Below are 21,367 nucleotides of genomic sequence, written 5' to 3' on the forward strand. Positions count from 1 at the left end.
GACCTGACTGGCGGAGGTCACCGCGGGCGCCAGGCGTGCGCGGGAGCCGGAGCTTAACACCCAGCCGTTGTCCCGCAAAAGACTTTCTCGGATCTGCTCACCCCAGCTCCCAGCTCAAAGGCCCTCACTTCTAAACTCTCCGGTCCGTTTCTTGCACTCTGAGCACACGCCTAGCCTACAAGTGGGTAATACTGCCGCTCTGCACAAACAGAAAACTTTGGGATAGACAACTAGGGAGGCTTGCGCCTTCACATTGTTAAAAATTGACAGTAAAAAGGTTTCCATAACCCCTCCCCCGCCGCCAGGGTTTTATGCTTCTGTACAGACCTCTCCCCACCGTTAGTATCCCAATGCTCAGCGCTGTCTCTGGCACATGCAGTGTGTTCATCAAATGTTTGTTGATTGACCAAATAAACTATTTTTCTTTAATTTTTGTTTTAAAAACATAACCAAAGTAAAAAATGAATTAGTGATCGAATAAGAGGCAGTGGGGTGAGAAGCTCGTTTTGCCGGCGCCCTGGGAGGGGGTGGAACCGGCTTAGGACACCAGTTCGTTTTCCAGCAGCCGCTGGGTGCTTCCCACCAGCTTTGCAAAGACGCCTGCGATTTCCTTTGGTCTACATTTCTGTCCCAGACTTCGTTCAGATGATCGATGGAGAAGACACGCTGGCCCACAGGGAGGTCAATACAATCGACGCGGACCTCGACGAAACGGAAAAATCTCACCGGTTCCTGCGTACTGGGTTCCACTAAAAATGTTTCAGGATTTAGGGTTTCTGCCTCCTCGCTGTCATTACTGAACTGGACGGAGGATGGCAGTGGGTGGGCAGGAAGAAGCCTCAAGTCGCACTCAGGTGAGCCTAGGGGTACACCGGGCCTGGAGAGCGCCCCCCCCCTTCCACTCAGCTGGTGTAACCCATACCACCGAGTGGTGAAATCATCAGAGCTCCCTAGTAGATTTCGTTCTTGAACTTCTCGGCCTTGGAATCAGACGCCCGGGTCATTGCGCAGCGGGGCCACTCTTAGCTCCGGGTTCCTCACCTGAGAAATGGGTTTCTTATAAAATACAATTTATTGGCGAGAACATTTGTGAAATACTCAGGAAGATGATAATGTTCTAAGAGTTCTCCCACACATCAGCTTATCAACCACAATAATCTAATGAGGCGGGAGTCTTCTCAGTGACCTCCACTTTCCAGACAAGGAAACAGAGACACGCAGAGAAAGACAGAGGCTTGCCCGAAGTCGCACAGCCAGTGTTTTGGGGAGCTGGAATTTACCCTGGGGTTTGTCTAATTCGAGTCCGACTTTTAACAGCAAAACAGTAGGAGTCCGACACACGCACACAGTAGGTACACAGTAGCGATCTGTTTTCTTTGATCTTTGCCCTTTAGGAAGAGAAATTCCATCTAACCCTTTCCCGCGCAGATTTGAAAACTGCCTGTATTCTTTGGTCCCTTCCTTCTGGAAGCAAATGCAATTGGTGAGTGGGGAGTGCGAGTCTGACAAAAACCTTCTTAAACTCTGGAAATTCAGATCTTTACCGCCCCCTCTTTTTTCAGTACGAAGGAACCAGGGGAAAGTGCGCGCGCGCGTGTGTGTGTGTGCGTGCGCGCGCGCATTTGTGTCTAGAATCAATATGGCCCAGACAGCCCTTCACAAAGGGGCTCCAGGCGGGCGCCTCCGCGGCACAGCCCCCGCCCCACCGCCCGCGGCGAATTAATTGGGCCCTGAAAGAAGGGGCGACGTAGCTTCCAGTTAATTAGTCAAGAAATGAATCAAGTTCCAGCGGCCTGGCAAAGGCTCTTGGGGCGCGGGTTTTGTGCAAGCCACAATGGTCCGTGGGGCTCTCCCCTTGGGCGGGGTGGGGCGCAGTGGGGAACACAGCTTGGACGCCTAGGCGTCCTGAGCCCGGCGCCCTGCGCGCAGAGCAGACCCAGGCGCTCTCGCGGGCTCTAGCGTCCGTCATGTTTCCTCTCTTTTTTTCTTTCTTTTTTATTTTCTTCTTTTTTCTCTCTCCTCTCCTCTCTCCTTTCCCCCTTCCTTTTCCTCCTCTCTCTCCCTCTAGCTCTCCCTTTGTCTCTCTTCCCCTTTCCCCTTCTCCCTCCCTATCTCCCGCTTCCTTTCTCCCTATCTCCCTCTCTCCCTCCCTTTCTTTTTCTCTCCTTTTCTCTCTCTCCCTCTCCCCCTTCCCCTATCCATCTCTCCCTCTCCTGACTTCTCTCCCTCTCCCTCTCTCTCTCCTCACTTCTCTCTTTGTTTTCCTCTGTCCTCACCATCCCTGTCCTCTTTCCCCTTCCCTGGTTCTCTCCTGAACTTAGTCCAAGTTTCCCACCTGCAGGCGCTCCTCCCCTCACCCCAGCAGCGGCCCTCTCCAAACTCTCCTCCCTGAGGTCGCTCTTTCTAAAGCTCCAACCTCAGCCTGGCAGGATCTGGGGCTGGGTGGTTTCGGGATGTCGGGAATCCTTGACTTAGGGGGAATGGATAGAAATGAGCGCTGACTTTGGAGCCCAGAGGCCTGAGGTGTTGCTGGATAGATTCTTCACCCTTGGGTCACCTTGGATTCACCCTCCCCAAGGCGGTTAGAACCCTCTGAGATCATTCAGGGCTTTGAAAGGGCTTGGTAATGGGCAACCTGTGTCCTCACTCCACGGAGATTTAGAATTAAGGCAGACCTGCAACACAAGAGCAATTATTGAGTGCCTGCTGTGTTCTCATCTTACATTTCTTCTCAAACACCCCCTAAGGCACTGAAGATCCGGGTGATCGGGTGTTTTCGTCAGAAGCAGCTCTGTTGGGGGAATGGAGGGGAGTCACAAATCCTAAACCCAATTTTTTCACGGCTTTTTTTTTTTTTTTTTGACTGAGTCTCACTCTGTTGCCCAGGCTGGAGTGCAGTGGTGTGATCTCTGCCCACTGCAACCTCTGCCTCCCAAATTCTAGCAATTCTCCTGCCTCAGCCTCCCGGATAGCTGGGATTACAGCCACCCATCACCACGCCTGGCTGCTAATTTTTTGTATTTTTGGTAGAGTCAGGGTTTCACCATGTTAGCCAGACTGGTCTCGAACTCCTGACCTCAGGTGATCCGCCTGCCTCGGCCTCCCCAAGTGCTGGGATTACAGGGATGAACCACCGCGCCCGACCTTGTTTCAAGGCCTTTTTGCTCCACGTGCTGGCTGCCCTTCCAGAACTAAAGGGACAGAACTCGGTGCTCAGAGAAGTAGAGACACTTTCCTGGAGTCACACAGCAAAGGAGAGGCAAGGCCGAGGGTTCCCCCCTAGGTGGACATTGGGTTCCTGTTGCCCGCCGCTTGGCACCGAGAGGGCCTCAGGGAATCACATGTCCGCCTGGCCTGGCTTGGCACCAAATGTTTACAGACAGGACGAGGGTCGCTGGAATCGCTTCGCCTCTTTCAACTTGGCGCTAAGGCCCGAATCTCGGTCCTTCTAGTATTTCTCTGTCGTCTGTCTTTATCTCAGTCTCTGCTTTTGTCTCTTTCTCCCTCCCTCCGCCCCAGTCTTTCCGTCTCTTTTTCCTCGAATGCACGTGGAATTCGGAATTGAAAGTTGAGGTCAGAATCTCCTCTCTTTCTTCCACTTATCCGCTCCGCTGCCCCAAGCCTCGCGGCTTGGATCTGCGTAGACATCTATCTACCGTCAACAGGATCCTAGCTGCAGAAGCAAACCCTATGTGACTCCGCACCATCCCTGCTCTGTAGACCCACTGCCTCTTCCCACACCACATCTTTGAGGTTCAAGTAGCGACTCCAGCGGATGATTCGGAGAATGCCCTGCTTTCCAAATGCCCCAAGCCGCGTTTTTATTTTCTTCTTCCTTTGCCCGCTTGACCAACTGTTGTTTCGTTCAGGGTCCGGAGGTGCCTGCGCCGCGCTTGGCTTTGCTTTCCGCCGCCCGCAGGAGGCCCGGGACTGTGGTTTCCGCTCCCCACATCCCAGCCTGGTGCGCACGCAAGAGCCTGGCGAGCTTCCCGCCCGCGCTTACAGTCAACTACTTTGGGCCTCGGTTTCCCTGCTCCTTGTAGATCAGAGAAGAGACGGGCGAAATGCCTGCGAAGGAGGGTCGGCGAATGGGTTGGTTGGTGGCAAGACTGCAGTTCTTGTACATGGACGGGGGTTGGGGGGTCAACACTGGAAGAATTCCTGCCTGACGCCAAGAGCCACCCGCTCTCCAGCTCGTCCCACTCCGCGGACGTTTACCCACCTTCATGCGCAGAGGAGGAGGTGAAACACTGGGAATGTCTTGTTTTCCATACTAGGAAAGGAGCACACCAATTTCCATGGCCCCAGTCTCCCCTAAGTGGGACCCACAGCTTGGTGGACTCTGCCACGCAGGTGTGCCAGGCTGCGTGTGTAGGCGAGGACAGACCAGGTTCCAGCCAGCAGGTGCACACTCGGGTGTGTGCAGAGGTGGTCCCTTGTGGGCCTGCTTGGTCCACTGTGATAGCTGTTGACATTTGTAGACTGGGTCAGTGGCTTTCAACGAAGTGTTAACCGACCTCCTGCTGAGCATTTGGAATTTGGGAGATGGCATATTGGAGCCTTGGAACTTTGTATCCCTCCATTTACCTCTGTAAGCCTCCCTTGCCACCTCTGTAAGCCTCCCTTGCCGCCTCTGAAAAACATGAGACTCTCAGGCTCTCCCACAGAGGAGCACTGCAAGGAGTAAGTGAAATCATGCATATGCATCGCGCGGCCCAGCCCCTGGCACACAGCGAGTGCTCATGAATCATTAGCTGTTTGGACTTGTTAAACTCTGTGCTTCCGTGTGTATATGTATATGTGTGTATGTGTAAATATATAAATCTATATATACAATGGTAAATATATACATATATTTATATATACATAATGATATATATATATTTACTGAAGCACAGAGTTTATATATATTATATATGTATATACACAGAGTACACTCTTAGAAGACTACCTGGCATATATTATGCCTTCTCTCTGTTATTATTCTTACTGTCTCTTGACCAGTGCTGTTCCCATCTCAGTCTGAAACCCCATTACTTATCTTCTCCCCAAGATGATACTAAAGTGAGATCCTCCATTAAGCTTCCCACTGAAGGGTTAGCTCCTGTGGACCCCTTTCCCGAATCCTGGCATCTCAAAACTGTGATGGATCCCAGAGACTAAGTGCTCCCTTCCTCTCCTTGCACTAGAGTTCAAGTCCACAGCTAGGCTCAGAGACCCTGGTGTCCTAACTTTGAATCTAATCCCCTGCCTTTTCCACCATCTCCACTCTGCCCAGGTCTTCTCCATCTCCTGAGGTCAGGAGAAAAAGTTCTCAGACCTACTGAGAAATAAGAACTTGTAGAGAATAAAGGAACATTAGTGGGTCCCTGGTGGAGCCCCTGAAGCAATGACCTCTGAAAATGAGGAGGGGGTTGCATGTGAACAGGACCAGAGAGAATTTCTGACTCCTAGGGATGCCCAGAGCCCCCCTGTCTCTCACAGCAGCTGTGTGGCGCTGAGGTCCCGACTCCTAGGGCCAGGGTACAATTGCAAAACTCCAAGCCAGCAGCAGAAGCCCACTGTCCCCCTTCCATGTTCTCTGGGGCATTGCAGATCTACTGAGGCAAGAGCTGGGGCTGTTCCCAGACCCCCAGCTTGAGCGTCTGGCAGGAGGGTGAGGAGATGAGGGGAAGGAGATGAGAAAGGTGGAAAAGAGTGAGGACAGTGGAGTTGGGGAAGGAGGGTGAGAGAAAGTGAGAGAGGGTATTTGTGGATGAGGGAAGAAGGACAAACAAGGGAGGAAGACAGACAGGCATAGGACATGAAAAGAGACCCTTATATACCCTGACAGTGGCAGAGGCATGGAGAGGAGAAGAGGAGAAGAGATGAAGGTTAGAGAAGAAGAGACTGACAGAGAGAGATGGATCAGGCAGCCTGGGGGTGGGGTGAAAGGACAGAGATTAAGAAACACAGAGAGCAAGAAGCAAGTGCAAAGGCGTGGTGGTGGCGGGGGGGGGGGGGGGGGAAGAGAGAGAGAGAGAGAAGAGGTGAGACAAAGAAAAGGAGAAGCACCTGGAGGCAAAGAAAGTGGGGAAAGTGGGGACTAAGGAAAGCACATGGTAAAGGAGTGGCCAAAAGGAAACATAAGAAAGATGGTGGGGAAATGGACAGCCAGAGAGCCGGGCCACCCTCCGGATGTATTACTTAACATACGTGTGACATTAACGCGGTATAAATGCCTCCATTAAATCACAATAGAGCTTCTCAAACCGACCAATTCCCGAATAGCCTCCAGCCCTTGGGGAATATGGTTTTCAAAACCGTATAAAGCAACACATACTAGCAACTTAGGAGAGAGGTTCTCATTCATTAGGGGTTTCCGGGGGCTCCCAGCAGGGCCTTTGTGGTAGAGGGTGGGGGAGAGTGTGTGGCTGGGATCTTGGGGAAAAAGACATTGTGTTTCTCTCTTTGTCATTGGCTTCGCAGAAAAGCCTCTTCACCACTCCAATGGCACCCACCACACAAACCCACTAGGAAGTTCTGGTTGGTAGGGACTACTTGGCCAAGAAGAGAAATGGGATTCCCTAGAGTCCTCCCTATTCCCAGAGTGCATTTGGCCCAGTAAAGAGGGGCTGCACAATTTTCTAGACATTCCTGCTTGCAACGGAGAGGGAGGGGACGATGAAGGGCAGCCTCCTTCCTAGTCTCTTGGGAAAACAGAACTTTGTTGAACCACAGGAGGCTGGTGGACGATGAGGAAGAAGTTTGAGAGTAGCCTGGTGAAGGTGAAGTCCGCATTTGCACCCCCTCCCCTACCCCCTGCAGGCTCCCAGCTCATCACTCCAACTAGCTCAAATAAACCGAAGCTCATCTTCCCTCACTCTACCTCCTCCCTTACTTGCCTCCCAGTCTGCCAAGAAAGGTATTTTAAAAGGTAGCAAATACAAGGATTTATTTTCCTTTCCTTTTCTTTTCTTTCTTTTTTTTTTTTTTTTTTGGTTGGGAAGTCTTGTTTGCTTTGCTTTAACAAACAGCTGATAGAATTTGCTTTAAAGGAGCACTAAAAAAAAAAAAAAAAGAAATAAAAAAATAGTGCCCACAGGGCACATGCCTGCATATACCTGTGTGTCTGTGTGTGTGTGCGTGTGTGTGTTTAGACCTCCCGAGCTGGTGTGCAGTAATAAATGGAACCTGCTTCAGGTGCAGAAAGCTGGGAGGGGTCGAGGGGAGGAATGCATAGGCTGATTTACACCTGTCCCTACAGCTGCTATCGACAACACTTACAGCCTCCAGAAATGACCCTTGGTGCCGACTTGTCTGGAAGCCATCAGGGTTAGTTTTGAAACAGGAATCTTCAAGTGGACCAGAGAGTGAGCTTTGCCCAGCCCCGCCTTCCCTGCCGTGGTCTTCAAGTGCTGCCCAGTGGAGCAGGCTGGCTGCTTCTCTCCCTCTCTGCCCACCTGCTCTTCCTTCTCTGTTTCCTCTCAGACAAATATCATCATTGACTTTCAGCTGTCTTTGGTGCTGCTGCCCAAAAAGGGCTGGGCAGGGTGTGAGGTTTGCAGCCAGCTCATCACCACCCTTTCCCCCTAGGAGCTGGGTCTGGCCCCAGGAATCTGTGTGGGATTCCTCGCTCTACCCTCCAGCCAGTTTCTGCCCTCTGCCACTGGCCTCACCCCACCCCACTGGCCAGAGAGCTGAGTTACTGATAACTTCCAGATGCCTCTGGAATCTTGCTTCCAGTCCTCCCAGCACTCTGCCTGGTCTGCAAAAGTGGGGGCAGTGGGGAGCAGGCACCCTGCCCTGAAACTTGTTGCCACCTCTCAGAGGCTGATGAAAGCCCCACTCAGCTGGGCCCTTCAGGCCGGGGGACCCTGGAGCCAGGGCACTCAGAAGGGATGTTTGACACCCACGCCAGGAACGTGGAGTCCCTGACTTTCTAGCCCAGACCCTACAGAGGTTTAGGAGGACTGAGAGGGGGCAGATTGCAGGCCACCAGCTACCAGAGAAGCCACAAGGAAAGGCCTGGCACTTTCCCTGGGAATTCACAGGCACTGGGAAAGTATCTGGGTCCCCATTGCCTTACTGGTAGAACAGGGCAAGGGGTGGGGGCAGGAACTGTAATATATACTACACTGACATTTTATTTTACTATTATTTTCAGACAGAGTCTCGCTCTGTTGCCCAGGCTATAGTGCAGTGGCGCGATCTCGGCTCACTGCAACCTCTACCTCCCGGGTTCAAGCAATTCTCTCTGCTTCAGCCTCCCAAGTAGCTGGGATTACAGGCACACACCACCACGCCCAGCTAATTTTTGTATTATTACTAGAGACAGGGTTTTGCTATATTGGCCAGGCTGGTCTAAAACTCCTAACCTCTGACAATCTGCCTGCCTCAGCCTCCCAACGTGCTGGGATTACAGGCATGAGTCACCATGCCTGGCCTTATTACTATTTTTTGAGATGGGGATCTCACTATGTTGCCCAGGGTGGTCTCAAGCTCCTGAGCTCCAGTGATCATCCTGCCCCAGCCTCCCAAAGTGCTGGGATTACAGACGTGAGCCATGGCGCAATGCCCTAATAGTGTACTTTTGAAGTTGGAATGAGCAGAAAACATTTCAGGATCACAGTCACATCTGTAATGTAATATACAAACACCTGAGATTTCTTTTTTTTCTTTTTTTGAGATGGAGTCTCGCTCTGTCACCCAGGCTGGAGTGCAGTGGTGCAATCTCAGCTCACTGCAACCTCCGCCTTCTGGGTTCAGGCGATTCTCTTGCCTCAGCCTCCTGAGTAGCTGGGACCACAGGCATGCGCCACCACACTCAGCTAATTTTTGTATTTTTAGTAGAGATGGAGTTCCATCATGTTGGCCAGGCTGGTCTTGAACTCCCGACCTCAGGTAATCTGCCTACCTCAGCCTCCCAAAGTGCTGGGATTACAGGTGTGAGCCACCACGCCTGGCCTAACACCTGAGATTTCTGTTGGTGACCAAGTCACAGCCACTGCTAATCCCCGTGGTGGTTTGTTGTCTATATTCATAATAGAAGGAAATACTAATTTCACTGCAAGTTTAGTGATAATGAAAGTGTGATTTTTTTTTTTCCATCCAAGTTCACAGATTCATGAATTCTGTCCATGGACTCCTATACCCCCATAAAAGTCTATTGGAAGATAGCAGGGTATGAACCCCTGACTTATTAAGGAACTAATTGGTCTCTTGGTCCCTATGGGGACAGAGGAGGATTCTCATGAGAAATAGGCACAGTTTGGAAAGCTGGGGCAATGTGCTTGTACCAAGAGCCAAGGCAAAGAGATGGTTTTTGTGGAATAGAAAAGCCATTCTCTAAACAGCTTTTCAAGGAATATTTCCCAGAAGGGCAGGAAAGAGCAAGGTCTGGCTTAGGCTGATTTTGGCTCAAAGACAGGGCTTGGGGAGGGAAGTTTCTCCTAAAAGTGTCTATCAATACCTCTATCCTAATACATGCACACTCCACCTCTGGGGTGAAGTTCTGTGCAGCTCTGGCCTCTCTGAAACCTCAGTTTTCCACCTAGAAAAAGAATCCGTCCCTCCCCCTTTCCCCCAACATCACCCTGTAAACACCTTTGCAGCTTTTTTTGCCCCAAAGGATCTGTAGACAAGTCCTACCTTAGCACCAAGTAATCCCTTCACAAAGATAAGTCAGGAACTGAAGCATTTTTTGCCTTTAAGCAGAGCACTTAGTGAAACACCTCTGCTCATGGAAAGGAAGTGGCAAATGGCCCCAGGACAGCAGCACTCACTGTCCTTGGTGAAATACAGCTTCAAGAACTCTGTGCCATTGGGACAGGCATTTGGAGACTGATTTAAGTGACAGACAGAAATAAGAAAGCTGAAAACTCAGAACACTCATAAGTTAATCAAACGTGGCTTAGAGTTGAAAAGGATGATCTCAGTGAATTCTGGGGTCCCAGCAAAATGAGAACAAAAGCATTTGTGAATCAGCTACATTATGCAAGACCCATGCCATGCTCTTTGCTTGCTTTATCTAAAGGTACCAATACTAGGTCTGATACTCATTCATTCTTTCATTCACTCATTCATTCCGCAAATGTTTACCAAGGGCCTATCACGTGTCTGGGGCTCAAGATGTAGCAGTGAATTAACCACATTAAAAACTATTAGACTGGCTGAGTGTGGTGACTCAGCCTATAATCCCAGCACTTGGGGAGGCTGAGGAGGGCGGATCACTTGGAGCCCACGAGTTCAAAACTAGCCTGGGCAAGATAGCAAAACCCTGTCTCTACCCAAAAGACAAAAAATTAGCCGGGCATGGTGGCACATGCCTATGGTCCCAGCTACTCTGGAGGCTGTGATGGAAGGATTGCTTGAGCCTGGGAGGTGGAGGCTGTAGTGAGCCGAGATCACATCACTGCAATCCAACATGGGTGACAGTGTGAGACCCTGACTCAGAAAAACAAACAAACAAAGAAACAAAAAACACAAAGAAACCAAACCAAACAAAAAACTATTGTCCCCAAAGACATTATAACTGGGGAGATAATGATCATAAACAAAAACAGGTAAAATACATGTTTGATTATAATAAGTAACATTGGAAAAATAAAGCAGTTCAGGTAGTTCAGGCATGGGGATGGCAGGGCTGAATTTTAAAGGGTGGTCAGAAACAGTCTGACTGAGAAGGTGACCTTTCAGCCAAGAGCTGAGGGAGGTGAGGAACATTGGGGGTTGTAGGGGGAGCATGAGAGGGGAAAGGTACAAGAGACCCACCTTTACTTGAACACTTCCTCTATACTAGACTCTGAATTAGGCTCTTTGTAGCCATTGTCTTTTTTTTTTTTTGAGATGGAGTCTCACTCTGTTGCCCAGGCTGGAGTGCAGTGGCGCAATCTTGGCTCACCACAACCTCTGCCTCTTGGATTCAAGTGATTCTCATGCCTCAGCCTCCTCACTGGCTGGGATTACAGGTGTGCACCACCACGCCCAACTAATTTTTGTATTTTTGTAGAGATAGGTTTTCGCCATGTTGCCCAGGCTAGTCTTGAACTTCTGGACTCAAGCGATCCACCTGCCTGGGCCTCCCAAAGTGCTGGGATTACAGGTGTGAGCCATCGTGCCTGGCCTACTCATGATTTTCTTTCACATTCTACCATTGGGGAAGGTGAGGCTCAGAGAGGTTAGGTGACTTGCTTGAAGTCACTCAAATAGCACAAGGCAGAACTAGAATTAGAACTTGGGACTGAACTTCTCTTTTTTTCCGCACCAGGCTGCCTCTGACATGTTTCTGGGAAAAGTGAAAAAAAAAAGGAAAGGCAATGGAGAGCAAAAAAATAAATAAATAAATAAAAGTCAGAAAGGTAATGGAGAAGAAGAAGAGCTAAGAGGAAAATAAGCCTTTTAGCTAGGTTTTACACCTAGAGAAACTGAGGAGCAGACAGGAAAAGTAATTGTCTAAGGTCACAGAGAGAAAACAATCATAATGGCTAAGGGTCTTAGCTCAGAGGTTGCCCCACTCTGCCTTTCCTCATCTTGGTACCATATGGCAAGTGACTGTGGCCTTCCAGGTCTCAGTTTGCTTATCTATAAAATGGGCCTAACCACAGGCGTTTAAGACCAGCCTGGGCCACATAGTGGGACCTCATCTTTGGAAACAAAAACAAAATTAGTTGGGTGTGCTGACATGTAGTCTCAGCTACTCAGGAAACTGAGGCAGGAGGATCACCTGAGCCCAAGTAGTTGAGGCTGTAGTGAGCTATGATATATTGCTACTGTAGTCCAGCCTGGGAAACAGAATAAGACCTGTCTCAAAAAAAAAAAAAAAAAAAAAAAAAAAAAAAAAAGAGATTAAATAAATGGAGCTAATCAAATCTCTTTCTCTGTCTTTTCTCTTTTCTTCTCATTTTCTTTTCTTTTCTTTTCTTTTCTTCTTTTCTTTTCTTTCTTTGATGGAGTCTCGCTCTGTTGCCAGGCTGCAGTGCAGTGCCATGATCTCGGGTCACTGCAACCTCCACCTCCCAGGTTCAGGTGATGCTCCTGCCTCAGCCTCCTGAGTAGCTGGGACTGCAGGTGTCCACCACCACTCCCAGCTAATTTTTTTGTATTTTTAATAGAGACGGGGTTTCACTGTGTTAGCCAGGATGGGCTTGATCTCTTGACCTCGTAATCTACCCACCTTGGCCTCCCAAAGTGCTGGAATTACAGATGTGAGCCACCATGCCCGGGCTAATTTTTGTATTTTTAGTAGAGATGGGGTTTCACCATATTGCCCAGGCTGGTCTCGAACTTCTGACCTCAGGTGATCCGAAAGTGCTGAGATTACAGGCGTGAGCCACCAGTGCCCAGCCTGAGAATGATTTCTTTTTTTTTTTTTAAACAACACGACCACAATAGTGTTATTGAACACACCTCAAAAGACAATGATTACATCATGTTATAAACTCTCTGTGTAATCCTCAACCATCCCTGATTATATCCATTATTTTCTTTCTTTTCAAAAAATTGGCCAGGTGTGGTGGCTCATGCCTGTAATCCCAGCACTTTGGGAGACCAAGGCGAGCAGATCGCTTGAGCCCAGGAGCTCAAGACCAGCCTGGGCAACATGGCGAAACCCCGTCTCTACTAAAAATACACAAAAAGTAGCCAGGGGTGGTGGCATACACCTGTAATCCCAACTACTCGGGAGGCAGTTCAGTGGCTCAGCCAAGATAATTTAAACAAACCACACTGCTTGAAGCAGGAAGGTCGAGGTTGCCGTGATCCAAGGTCATGACACTGCACTCCAGCCTGGGCAACAGATCGAGACTCACCCTAGCCCCAAATTTCTTAAAAGGACATCACATAATTCATAACTAAGGTTTGAGTAGATGCTATTCAATATCTGTATATATCTACATTTCTAAGTTATATATGTCTTCTGTGAAGCTGACATATGAATTAAACTTCACTAAGATGGAAATTCCAAAGGATAATATTTAAAAACAAATGTGCATAGGAGTTGTTCTTGCACCCAGTGGTCTATTCATGAACAATCTGGGGGTGGAGGGAACAACCTCATCAGGCGTTTTCTAGATCTGGAGACGAGTCAGAACTCTGCTTGCAAACCAAAGGAAAGGGGAACCCACGAAACTCCGTGGAAAGTGTTCATCTCTCTGTCTTCCCACTATTCACCGATTCTGGGAGAAGTAAAGGAAGGCTCTCCTGCCAAAGCCTTCATCAGTTTAAGGGGACCTGGGCAATGATATATACAAACCGGAAACTGCTTCAGGGAAGGGGGTGATGTTTTTTTCATTTTTGGTTTTAAAGTGCTCGCTCCCTCAGAGCACACGGGAGGCAGGTCAGTGGCTCAGCCAAGAGACTTTAAACAAACCACATTGCCCGCAGGCCGGCTTGGTGAAGGAGGGGATTTACTTTTCTCCCCTCCGCCTGAGGGGTGTTAACAGCAGAATGAAGTCTGGGGAATCTGGCAGGGGCTTTCTTGCTGCGGGGGAGGTGTGTCTGTGCCTCTTTGCAAAGCATTAATCACTGCTTTATAGAGCGGAGAGAGAAGAAACACGCACATACCACGCAGGAAGCTGGTGCGGCTGCTCTTTCTTGGGTTCCCTGCGAGGCAAATCTCTCCTCTCCCCATTTCCACTGGGATCAGCTTGCCTTTGTCCAGGCCTCCGGGGGAATGTGGGCTAGGGGAAAACCCTTAGGAGGTGGGGAACAACCAGAGGAAATGCACCACTTTTTTTTATTGTTTGAAATGTATATTTTTGTCCAAGTGCAGTGGCTCACACCTGTAATCCCAGCACTCTGGGAGGCCAAAGAGAGAGGATCGCTCAAGCCCAGGAGTTCAAGACTAAGCTGGATGACATAGCAAGACCCTGTCTATAAAATAATTTTAAAAAGAAGTGAGGAAGAAATATATTTTTATGCCAGAGAATGTATTCTTTTTAAAAAAGGATTTCTTTTTTTATTCTGAATTTATTTACTTGGGATATCTTTTAATATTAATAGTTCATATTTAATTCTGTACTTAAAGAATCACCTTTATTCAAAAAAAAAAAAAAAAAAAAAAAAGCCAGTGCAGTGGCTCACACTTGCATTCCCAGCACTTTGCGAGGCCAAGTTGAGAGGCTTGCTTGAGACTAGAAGTTTGAGACCAGTGTGGGCAATGTGGCATGGCCTCGTCTCTACAAAAAAATTTAAAAATTATCCAGGCATGGTGGCATGTAACTATAGTCCCAGCTACTTGGGAGGCTGAGGCAGGAGGATTGCTTGAGCCCAGGAGGTCTAGGCTGCAGTGAGCCATGAACGCTCCACTGTACTCCAGCCTGGGTGACAGAGTGAGACCCTGTAAAAAAGAAAAAGAGACGAAGACAAAATGAGCAGTTCACTAGGAAAGGGATGTACATAGCAGCTATGGATAAATCACAACTATCTGCTAGATAAATGGCAACAACATCCAGGTGTTACCCAGACACAAGTCATTTTTCCTCTCCACCTTTATCAATAATAAATGCAATACCCCATCAACTGGACCTCAAGACTTTTGCCTGCACTGCAGGCAGATCTTACTAAATGGACTGAAAGTGGCAGGCTGAGCAAGTGATACTGAAAATTATTTACATCCTGAAACCCTCAGCAGTTTGGCCACATGTTTAACAGTGTTGGCCTCCGAAGGTTCCAACTAAATCCTTCTTCTTCTTCTCTGGCAAGGAGTTCCACTTTAGGGCACCTACGATGTTGGATATATTTTAAAATGAGCCTTCTAGAGTCCCTTCGTGGTCAGTTCATCTGCTACCCTGCTGGTTCAAATCCATTTGCAATGGCTGTAAAAGACTGTCAGCTGATGCTCGCAGTAAATCTCCTTTCATTCAAAAAGGCTGACAAGAGGGAAGCAGCTTGAGTTTTCACTCCAATCTTGCAAACTTGCAGTCCTGCTGTGCCGCCTTGTTTTTCAATACACAATCCCCACCCTCCCTCTGTAATGTTTCTATCCCATGATGGTCAGGTGCAAAACTGGAGTCCGAGGTGTGGTTTCATGGTGGTAGAAGAAAGGTCAGATTGTATTCCATGATTTTTAGGCTGGTGGCTGTTCAGATCACACAGCCGCTGTCCTTCTGTGTCTTTGTGAAAAATGGTGCACTTTTGCTGGCAAACAGGTTTTTCTGGCTGGTTACTCTTAAGATGGATGTTTCCCTTGACTGAGGGAAGCCAGAGACTGTCAGGAATGTTTGCAAGTGAAGGAGCGTTGGTGGTGTTCTCAGAGCCTGAGACTAAGAAGTGAGGGACTTAGTTGTAGACTCATATCTGAACCTATCTCTCAGGTTAGTCATGGCTCCTACTGGTCAAAAGGTTCTAGAAAAACAGCATCAGCCCGGCTTATTGATTGAAATTTTGTGATCAAGTCAGACAAGCAAACTGGCAGAAAAGTGAGCTATGGGTTTTGAGTGAAAATATCTGGCTTCAGACTCTTCTATCCCAGATATGCTGAGCAAGTCCAGCCAGACAACCTCTCCAACCCTCCAACCTACGATATGTCTATCAAATGGGGGCTGGAGTGTCCTGCTGTATCTCCTAGGGCCTTTGGATAAAATCCTTGCCAAATTTTACAGTGCAGAATGTTTGGAGATGGTTGTTGCTATTATGGTAATTATGACAAAAGGGAAACACCTTTTGGGAGTGAAATTAGTTGATATTTATAAAACAAATGGAAATTTCCTGCACCCTGTGCTGGGAAGGTGTGCATTGTGGAGAGTTTGCAAGTTGAAGCAATGGAATTGATATTGTTCCAGGTGATGTACAGATTAGCTGCTCTTCAGATGTGTGAAAAGAGAAATCCTAGGCTGCCACATTCTCTGAGGAAGATCTGGGCGTGTTCCTGTAGAAGCATAAACATACACTCACACACATTCAAACACATGTAGAACTGGAAGGTATAGGGCATGTGGAATTTTGGTTATTTTTGCCCTTTCTAATCTGTTCCCTACAGCGGTAGCCAGAGGATCATTTTATTTTATTTATTTTTAGCAGAGTCTTGCTCTGTCTCCCAGGCTGGAGTGCAGTGGGGTAATCTCAGCTTACTGCAACCTCTGCCTCCTGGGTTCCAGCGATTCTCCTGCCTCAGCATCCCAAGTAGCTGGGACTACGGGTGTATGCCACCACTCTCAGTTAATTTTTTTTCTTTTTTTGTATATTTAGTAGAGATGGGGTTTCTCCATGTTGGCCAGGCTGGTCTCGAACTCCTGACCTCAAGTGATCTGCCTGCCTAGGCCTCCCAAAGTGCTGGGATTACAGGCCTGAGTCACCATGCCTGGCCCAGAGGATCATTTCAGAATGCAAATCAAATCAAATCATTCTTTATTGCCACATTATATATCTTCATAGCTTCCCATTGCTCTTAAGGGAAGGACCAACATTTAATAGGTCTGGAAGGCCCCGCAGGATCTAGCTCCTGCTCTCTCTTCTCCAGCTCCATTAACCTCATGTTCTCAGTCATTTTTTCTGCTCTCGCCTTGTAATAAATTGAATTATTGACACCAAAACTTCATGCCAGGCTGCTGTGGTGGCTCATGCCTATAATTCCAGCACTTTGTTTGGGAGGCCAAGGCAGGAAGATCGAGACCAGGAATTGACCAGTCTGAGTAATGTAGCGAGACCTCATCGCTACAAAAAAAAAAAAAAAAAAAAAATCAAAACAACACTTCTTGTATTCATACCCTATGCCTGAGATTAGGCAGTTTCCCTCTAATCTTTGACTTTAAAAAGCTTGGTCATGTGATCTGCTTTGGCCAATCAAGAGTGAGCAGAAATGACTGTGGGCCAGTTCTGACCCCAGGCTTTTGGAGGCATTGCTTGTTTCTACTTGACCTCTCATGCCTCTGTTACTGCTGTGAGGAGAGCTGGTGTTCCTTTGGCCTGGGGCCCACCCAGAATGGACACACTTGGGGGCAGACTGGAGCCCACCTTGCATCTGGAGCTAAACTGTCAGACCTGCAGCTTGAAGCAGGGCAACCTGGCCGAGGTCCACCAAGATCAGCCAACTTGCAAACACAGGAGAAACCAGTGCTTCCTGTGGTATGTCTCTGAGGTTTTGTGGTTGTTTGTTTTGTGGCAATAGCTGACTGATACAAGACCCCCTGGTTTTCTTTTCTTATCTTTTCTTTAGAGACAGGATCTTGATCTGTTGCCCAGGCTGGAGTGGCATAAGCACAGCTCACTTCAGCCTCAACCTTCTGGGCCCAAGCAATCCTCCCACCTCAGCCTGCTGAGTAACTGGGACATGTGCACATCATCATGTCTGGTTATTTCTTTTTCTTTTAAAAGAGATGGGGTCTTGCTATGTTGCCTGGCCTCAAGAGACGCTCCCACCTTGGCCTCTTAAATGTGCTGGGATTACAAGCATGAGTCACCATGCCCAGCCCTGATTTTCTTTTCATCACCCATCCTTGCCATGATTTCTCTGCAACAGGACCCAGGATACTGCCTTCTTTTTTTTTTTTTTTTTTTTTTTTTTGAGACAGAGCCTCACTCTGTCACCCGGGCGGGGCACAATGGTGCGATCTCAGCTTACTGCAACCTTTGCTGCCTGGGTTCAAGTGATTCTCCTGCCTTAGCCTCCTGAGTAGCTGGAATTACAGGCACCTGCCACCACGCCCAGCTGATTTTTTTTTGTATTTTTAGTAGAGACAGGGTTTCACCACCTTGGCCAGGCTGATCTTGAATTCCTGACCTTGTGATCCACCTGCATTGGCCTCCCAAAGTGCTGGGATTACAGGCATGAGCCACCATGCCTGGCCAATACTGCCTTCTTATCACTGAGAGATTTCTATTCATCCTTCAGGTCTCAGCTCAAAGGTCATTGCTCTTGAGAATCCTTTCCTAACTAACCCCTCAGGTGAGGGGTAAATCATTTCTCACACACCCTCTCTAGCCCCATACCTCTCCTTCATGGCACTTATCAGAATTGTGCCTTTATATGATCCTTCAGTTGCTGTCTGTCTTCCTCCCTAATGCTTTATGAGGTTACGAACCTTCACTCTGGGTCACATCTGCATTCCTAGAACACAGCACAGCACCTTCCCAGGCACGCAGTAGAGGCTCAGTACATTTTGCTGAAATGAATCAATGAATAAAGGAGCTGAGCATCATTTCTCCAGGTTAAAATATTGTAAATTGAAAATGAGGCCAGGCACAGTGGCTCATGCCTGTAATCCTAGCACTTTGGGAGGCTGAGGTGGGTGGATCACTTGAGGTCAGGAGTTTGAGACCAGCCTCCCCAACATGGCAAAACCCCGTCTCTACTAAAAATACAAATTTTAGCTAGGCGTGGCGACACACGCCCGTAATGCCAGCTACTCAGGAGGCTGAGGCATGAGAATTGCTTGGGCCTGGGAGGTGGAGGTTGCAGCAAGCCGACGTTGTGCGCCTGCACTGCAGCCTGGGTGACAGAGTGAGATTGTGTCTCAAAAAAAAAAAAAAAAGAAAAAAGAAAAAGAAAATGAACAATTTACGTGGCCCAAAAGATCAGCATAGAAACAGAGAATAAGGCCACGCACCATGGCTCATCCCTGTCATCCTAACACTTTGGGAGGCCGAGTAGGACCTCTTGAACCCAAGAGTTCGAGATCAGCCCAGGCAAAATGGTTAAACCCTTCTCTGCAAAAAACACAAAAGCTACCTGGTAATGGTTGTGCTTGCCTATAGTCCCAGCTACTTGGGAGGCTAAAGTGGGAAGTTTGCTTGATCCCAGGAGGTTGAGGCTGCAGTGAGCTGTGATCATGCCACTGCACTCCAGCCTAGGTGACAGAACGAGACCCTGTATCAAAAAAAAAAAAAAAAAAAAAAAAAAAAAAAAAAAAAAGGCCGGGTGCAGTGGCTCAAGCCTGTAATCCCAGCACTTTGGGAGACTGAGACGGGTGGATCACGAGGTCAGGAGATCGAGACCATCCTGGCTAACACGGTGAAACCCCGTCTCTACTAAAAAAATACAAAAAAAAACTAGCCGGGCGAGGTGGCGGGCATCTGTAGTCCCAGCTACTTGGGAGGCTGAGGCAGGAGAATGGCGTAAACCCGGGAGGCGGAGCTTGCAGTGAGCTGAGATCCGGCCACTGCACTCCAGCCTGGGTGACAGAGCAAGACTCCATCTCAAAAAAAAAAAAAAGAGAGAGAGAGATAATAAAGATATGAAACAAAGAAAATTCTATACACAGCAGCAAATCAACAAAGATGAATGGGCCCAGATTGAGGGGGATGTAGTATAGAGAAGAAAATAAAGTTGGGTTGGTTGCATCTATCATTCATTCATTCATCCATTTGTTCACTCATCAAGAACATGCCAGGGGCTGGATGTGGTGGCTCATACCTGTAATCCCAGCACTTAGGGAGGCCAAGGCAAGAGGAGTTCGAGACCAGCCTGGCCAACGTGGCGAAACTCTGTCTCTACCAAAAAACAAAAATTAGCTGGACATTGTGGTACACACCTGTAATCCCAGCTACTCGTGAGGCTGAGGCACGAGAACGCTTGAACCCAGGAGGCAGAGGTTGCAGCAAGCCAAGATCACACCATTGTACTCCAGCCTAGGCAACAGAGCGAGACTCTGCTGAAATAAATAAATAAATAAAATAAAATGATCTGTCTCCAAAATAAATAAATAAAATTAAAATAAAAAAAGAACATGCCAGGCCTTTAGAGTCTGCTGCATGATGCCCAGAAAGACTTCTAACATGGACGATCCTTGGGTTGAGCCTTGGAGGTTCTGAAGTCAGGATGTGACAAGGGCAGCAGCTGGCTACAACTGTGACTATTGCTGCTCAGTGCTGTGGAGACTTGAGGGAGGCATCAAGGAATGCTTCCTGGAGGAGGGGCCTTTTAGGATGCACCATATACATGAGCCAAGTTCACCAGGTGGTGTTGGAGGAGAAGAGATGTTCAAGACAAAGGAAGCAGCATACAGAGATGAATAGGGGCAGAAAGTGTTCTGAAAATGGCAGATCATTTGGTGGAGTGAACCAGGGTAAGCTGAAGGTATAAGAATGCACTGGTGATTGGGTTGACAAGTAATAAGGGTTAATATTTATTTATTTTTTCTAGACAGAGTTTCACTCTTGTTGCCCAGGCTGGAGTGTAGTGGTGTGATCTCAGCTCACTGCAACCTCCACCTCTTGAGAGGTGCTGGGATTACAGCCTCAGCCTCCTGCCTCAGCCTCCTGAGTAGCTGGGATTGCAGGCACCCGCCACCACACCCGGCTAATTTTTTGCATTTTCAGTAGAGACGGGCTTCACCATGTTGGGCAGGCTGGTCTCGAACTCCTGACCTAAGGTGATCGGCCCGCCTCGGCCTCCCCAAGTGCTGGAATTACAGGCGTGAGCTACCGCGTCCTGCCAAGGGTTAATATTTCTTGATCACTTACCCTGTGCCAGCACTATGTGAAACACTTAACACCTATGGAGTCTCATCCTAACCTTACCCACCTCCACCACTGAGGATGTTGGTAATCTTGTCCCTCCTTTTAACAGATCAGGAAACTAAAACACAGAGAAGTCAAGTAACTTACCCAAGGTCATAGATAGATGAAGTGACTGGGTCAGGATTTGAATTCAGTCAACCTGGATCCAGATCATGTGTCTCAGCCATTAGACAACACTGCCAGGGGCTTGTGGTGTGCTGGGCTCACCGTCAGGACATTGTTCTTCATTGCTTGCTTTTTTTTTTTTTTTTTTAAGACAGGTTCTCCCTCAGTTATCCAGGCTGGAGTGCAGTGGCACAATCACAGGGAGGCTCACTACAGCCTCCCTCCTGGGCTCAGGTGATTCCCCCACCTTAGCCTCCCAGGTAGCTGGGACCACAAGTGCTCACCACCACACCCAGCTAACTTTTTGTATTTTTAGTAGAGATGGGGGTCTCACTATGTTGCCCAGGCATAGTGAGACCTCCTCAAACTCCTGGGCTCAAGTGATCCACCCGCCTCATCCTCCCAAAGTGCCGTGATTACAGGCGTGAGCCACCACGCGAAGCCAGCACATAGTTCTTGAGCTATGGCAAATCATGGAAGGTTTTTGAACAGGGGACGTGTGGCCAGCTGTGGAATTTGTGGGAGCCAGGTTTGGGACAGTAGTTCAAGGCATGCATTGGCTAAATTGAAACAAAGAGAAGGCTCTAGGGGTAATGAGTGGACTGAGTTGGAGGTCAATTTAACAAGCAGCCAACAGTTCTATAGAGAAGTTCTCAGAAGCGGGAAGAGGAGATTGGCAGCCTATGGGAGAAAATGAGGGAAGCAGTGAGATGCTGGGGAACTGATAAGGAAGATCTAAGTAAATATTTCAGCGGGGTGGGGGAGCCCAGTGATATTTTTCTGGCCAGACCTCGGTGCAGGAGCTAATGGGAAAAAACCTAACTCG

Source organism: Macaca mulatta, chromosome 11, assembly GCF_049350105.2.
Source record: "Macaca mulatta isolate MMU2019108-1 chromosome 11, T2T-MMU8v2.0, whole genome shotgun sequence".
In the NCBI taxonomy this organism is placed as follows: domain Eukaryota; kingdom Metazoa; phylum Chordata; class Mammalia; order Primates; family Cercopithecidae; genus Macaca; species Macaca mulatta.